This window comes from Podarcis melisellensis (genome assembly GCF_964234715.1).
Source record: "Podarcis melisellensis genome assembly, chromosome: 5".
Classification (NCBI taxonomy): domain Eukaryota; kingdom Metazoa; phylum Chordata; class Lepidosauria; order Squamata; family Lacertidae; genus Podarcis; species Podarcis melisellensis.
In genome coordinates this window covers 97,739,623-97,745,622 of record NC_138537.1, presented here as the reverse complement: position 1 = coordinate 97,745,622, position 6,000 = coordinate 97,739,623, and positions in this window count along the sequence as shown.

The window sequence follows — 6,000 nt, the reverse complement described above, 5'->3', positions numbered from 1 at the left end:
ATCCGAACTGGGTCACAGATGCAGCATCTTTATAGTAAATGTGATCAAACCTGCTTGCTTAGAGAAACTTCAACTTAATAATTCTAACTGAGCTGAAGAAAAGACTCACAGAGATGGAGGGGTCTTGCAGGTCACTCCTACAGTCCCCTGCTCACCGCAGAAAATGTGAGATAGAGCAGATAGAGCAACTTCTACTCAAAGACCTCCAGGAGAAGAGGCCCACGATTACTCAACCCTTCAACTACTCTTACCACCTTTGAGAAATATCTTCTAACATTCTACTGAAATCGCCCCTCCTGCAATTTAAGATCCTTTGTTGTTACCTAGCCCTCGCATGACTAGTTTGCTAGTGCATGTATGAGACTTTGTCAATTGCTTTGCTGAAATCAAGAAAAACTACATCCACTAACCTAGTGAAAATCAAGAAATCAAGAAAAACTACATCCACTAACCCAACCAAAAAGAGAAATAAGATTAGTCTGGCAAGATTTGCTCTTGACAAGTCCATAATGGCTCCTAGTAATCATGACATTGTTGTCAATATGCTTACAAATAGATGCTTTATAATCTTCTCTCGTATAGATCAGATTGTGGGGTGTATAGGGTATGGAGGGTGGGCACTACATCTGGTGGGAGACACGTTGTGCTCCTTTTGGGGTAGTTTGTCTGCCTTTGGTCCCCACCCATCATTCAGCTCTCACCTGTGGCTCCTAGAAGGTGTCAGCACCCTAGGAAACAGCTTCGACTGACCAGATAAACCAGGTGAGGGTAGCTGATGGGTTTCAAACCTGTGGTGAGTTAGAGACTTCCCCTGCATGCAGAGACAGGCTCTGTCAGATTGAGTGGGCAGGGCCAGTGGTCAAGGAGGCAGTTTCTGCACATGCTGTAGAGGGAAGTGAGGGGCAGATGGGGCTCATCAACCTAGGAAGACAGTCCATCCAGAAGAAGGAAAACTCTGGTCCTAAGCATCCGCTGCCTTGCGGGATGTATTTGGGAGAAGAAGGAGTTAAGCAGTAAACCTTACACAAATCCAGCGTATAGTCCCTAAAATGGTTGGATGGCACCTTGTACGCCTCCCTCCAGCAACTCCTGCAGCCCAGTTGGTGCCAAACATATTGCCCTCCTTTCCTTTGGTGCAGTTCAGCCAGGCTGAAAGAGGGCAGTCCAGGACCTCCAGACACAATGCCCAGGCTTGTGCCCCTGGGGGTCACTTCAGTGCTGTAGCACAGAGATTTCACTTCACCCCTGGAGGCACACTCCATTGTCTCTCAAAACAGATGGATGTCAACAAGATCAGATGGACCAGCCTGTAATTTCTCAATGCCTTCTTTCTCTTTCTTTGGAAGGTCACGAGGAGCATAGCAGGTGCATAAATACTTCAGGGTCAGTTTATCAGTTGTGGGAAAAAAGGAGTAAAACATGAGGAAGCTCTCACATCTTGACCCCAAGAATGAGGCTGTCTCACGCTTTAAGCAGAGCATGCCATTAAGTCAGCAAATCCTGCATTCCTGTTCAATGCACCGTGAGGAGATTTCACCCCTCCCATATCCAAGAAACTGCTGATGTGCTCTGCTGATTCTCCAGAGAGGAGGGGCGGTGTTCTGCTCTCTACTTATTCCGCTCCAGCCTAACATCAGTCAGTCAGTGTGTCGGAGAGAGAGAGAGACTGAGTGTTAGAGATTGTGTGTATAGATAAGGTTGCTGCTAAGAGCAGCTGCAGAAACTCAGTGCAGTTCAGTTTTTTAGTTTAGACCTCATTTAGCTCTGTATATAGTTGTATATTATAGTTGTAGATAGAATAAAGAAGATATTCTACAGAGCTGCTCTCCGAGTCGTTTATGCTCTGCTATACTCTGCTATACTCTGCTGCGCGATGACTGTTTTCTTGTGGAAGTGAATCCGGTGCTCACAACTCTAAGCTGTGAGTCCACAGCACTTTGACCTGTTCCTGTGCAGAAGGTGGTCTCTGGAAGTGCTACCCAGCTCACCTAGCCCAGTCGGGGCTGAAGTGGATGAGTCCAGTTGGTGGCACTGGCTCAAGGGCGATGCTGACACACCCATCCAATACATATGTTTGTTGTCTTTGCATTTCACATTTTAAAATGTCCTTTTAGGACTGGGGGGGGGGGGCGGGAAGCATTCAGTCTTCACTAGGAGGCCTGATGAGATGACCAGCTAAACGAAAAGTTCTTTGCCTCATATTGTTGCTCTCTGACATAGGGTTATATTTTCTTTTCCCCCTTGGCTCAGCCTCTCCATTTTCTCAGAAATAATCCTTTCTGTGTTACCTGTTCTTAAGCCACACTTCTCCACCCTCCATAGTTTTCAGGAAAAAACAAGCTAAAATTGGAGCAGTGGGAATCTTCTTTTGCAATCAGCTGTCCACATGGCCAGCCATGGTGGGCGGTTGCTTAGCAGCTAAGAAAAGATCCCTCCCGAAAGAATCGGAACGCTGAGCATTGAGGGACTCTGCTTGGATGCTCAGTTGCACAGCTGAGAGTGGGGTGTTGGTTTTGTCTCTCCCTTCTTTGCTGGTGTGTGAGTATGAGGGACAGGGGGAGAGAGAGACTCCAAAGTCAAGCTACACAGAAAACAGTGAGTCCCAGAGAAGGTGGATAGCTTCTTTGACATGCACTTATCCATAAATGCCTAATCTTACAGTAAATGGGACTGGATTTGCTTATGTTGCACTTATCGCATACTAAGTACAACCAGATCAACTATGCAATCAAGCATACTTTGGTCACCCAGACCAAACCAAATACCTTCTCCATGTCCTTGGGCCTTACTAACTGATGTGGCAACCCTAGACTAATGTAACTGGATTAGGGTTGCCACCTTTGGTTGGGCAAAATAAAGGACAGGTTGGTGGGGAATTTGGGAGCTAAAAATCACTTTACCTGGTGCAGAAATGACTTCAAAGCTCTCCACCAGACAGAAGGGAACCAGAACCCCCTCTGCCCATTCAATCCACCTCTGCCCATACAAAAACTCCTTCTCCCACACCGGACCAGGCCCCTGCAAAACCCCTGTCTCGCTCTCTGACCTCCGCCCCCCCGCCCACACAAAACCTGAGAGTCCACCGTAGCAGGCCATTGCAATGCAACCCCCCTCTCTTGCTCTCTGTGACCCACCCCCTGCCCACACCAAAACTCTCTCTCTCAGCCCAACCCTACCCTCTGCCTGTATCCTGTGATAAATTTCTCCTCCTCATAAACCCACAATCCGCCCACACAAATTCCCCCTCAGGCTTTCACTCTCTTCCTCCCTCCAAACCAATAATCTAGGAACTTTCACCACTTTGTAACTAAGTTAAGTTTTACGACCTGTGCAACATTTCTATCTGATGCGTGTGCACATACACCACACCTTTGAAGAGTGTGTAAGTATGCTTACCAAATGTGTGGCTTTTCCCCATGCTAGCGAAAATGAGAAACTTTGGAACTCTCCTGGAAGGACATATTTTAAAGGTCTAATAGCCTGTATTTCCACACTTTGCTGCATATTTTGTGACTTTAAATCTCTGTTGGGGTTCTCTCACCCAAGAGAACTTGATTTAAACTTAGATCTTGGCATCCAGAAATTCTCCTTTCTATGTATACTGTATGTTTGCACCAACAAGCACAATCCTCAGAAGGAATCCCCCCCCCTTCAACGCCCCACCCCAAGCTGTATCTGCTGAAATTCTCTCTTTTTCACAAGCATTAAAGGTACAGGAGCCCTGGCCTCTTCCACTCCTGCCCAGGTCCATGTTTTCCTGCTTTTGTATGTGTGATTCATGTTGGAGGATATATCTGTATTTTGTGGAGAGATGCTACTGAGCTTATTGTAGTGTTCAAAAAATAATAATATGTGAGACATTTTAGCATTGTGTTTTGCTTTGAAGTATGTTTTCAATAGAAAATTGGCCAGCAAACCTAGTCATATGCATATTTGCTCAGAATTAAGCCCCGCCGTGTCCGTAATGGCTTGTTTCAAGGTATGTGCAGGATTACACAAAATGAGGTTCCCACATGTGACGAGGTAGTAAAAACAACTGATCTGGCAGACAAAGGCATGGACTAGAAAAGTGAAGCTGCTTTGTGAGGGAGGACAGTGTTCTCCATAGACAGTATATTTCATATCTATCCTCTTTCTCCTTATGTGATGTGTTAGAGGAGCGGGAGGGAGACTTTCATGACCGAAAAGCTTTCAGAAGCTATTTAGAGGCATTTCTGTATGGTTTGAACAATAATTATAGTGATGCGTCTCACCCGCTGAGGTGGAAGTGTGTGAAACGGAGCTCTCCGTATTCTTAACGCTAACCTGTATTATTTCCTATCTGAACACCTGCCTCAGAGCAGCAGGGGACAGAGGCTCAGAAAAGCACAAATATATTTTTTTCTGAATACAAGTCTGTGGTAAACAACCAGTTTCTTTAAAAGGATCTATTTAACCTAAAGCCCATCTCTTTTCTGGCTTTGCTCGACAGTTGGAATTGGAAACATTTTGGGCTCAGCTGTGGCCTTAACCTGCGTCCCCAACTTTTTATTCTTCCTCATCAAGATGATGCCAAAGAGACTTCTGATTCCAGTTAAATAAGTTTGTTGGGAGGGTGTGCTGCTCACAACGTAAGTTCCTTTATATTGTCAGCTTATTGATCTATCCAGCCCAGCATTGTCTCCTCTGGTGAGCCATGGTCCTCTCACCTTCCGAGCAAAGGACTTCCCAAAACCACTAAAAAACAAACAAACACTAAACTAAGTAGATGTTGTGGAATGAACCTGAGGCCTCCTGCTTGCTCCCCTGTCACTTAGCTGTGGGCCTATATTCATGTAAACTGCAATATCCTTGGATATCCCTTTTTGCTGGTGAAGTCTTATCCAAGAATGCTGAATAGATCCCCCCTATCCATAGGTCCTGGCGTCAAGAAAGTGATGAATGATGGGATACAAACTGAGTCTTAAATAAAATATAGATAAACCAATAGGCAACATATATTCTGAATACCAGGTGCAAGGGACAAATAGAGGGGATTGGGAGTTGCTTTACATGCTAAATCTGATTAAAGGGAGTGTCTTGCTGTTGATATTTGTAAGTCACTCAGGAAACTGTTTTCTCAGTCTGCATTAAATTATTTTATTACGACTCTAAAGCATGGAGAATCAGTACATTAAATCTCCATTATCTGTGCTTTTATAAAATAATGTCAAGCATGCTGAGTCTATATTGCATTATATTCTGCAGTGCAATTTAGATTCTTAGAATATATATATTTTCTAGATATGAATTCACACAAGCCTATTTCCACAATTTGTGTGTACATGTACAGTTGTGATTCCAAGATGCATGTGGCTCATGCAGGAGATTTGATGTTCCTCAGCAGTTTTAGCTGCTCTTCTTGCCAATTTCCAGTTTTGTCCTTAAATCCTCTTCCTGGATTATTAGAAAGCCCACATCTAGGGCTTCTGTAGGCTTTTCCTGGAGCCCAGAAATTCCCAAGCCAAGCTCACCTTGTCAGCAACTACATAATCTCAGGCAAGCTGTTGCTATGTCAGCTTCAACCTTCCGTGAAGAGCCTCTTCCTGATACCTGGGTGTCATGACCTGGGACCCAGGTGAATGCCATCACCTGGGGAAGCTGTCAAGACCCACAGAACATCATGCACCTATGCCCACATCCTCTGTCTCTCTGCTCACACAGTACATGTCTGTGATACTGAGTACCATACCTGGATGCCATAATTCAGAGGTATCATGACACTGAAACGATCACATCACATGCACAACAAGCACCGAGTCTACATAAACACGTTCTCACAGTTACAACCACCCTGTATCCCCAGTTGCAACTGCAAGGCCATTGTATAAAAGCTCTGTGCCTCTGTCCTCTCTCTGAAAATAGAGGTGTCCCCTCTTTAAGCAACTCTCCTTTGCTTCCTTTCCTCCACTCCCAATCCCTGCTTCCCACAGTTATTTTTATTTTAACACGAGCCCCTCCCTACGACTCTCTCTCCCCACC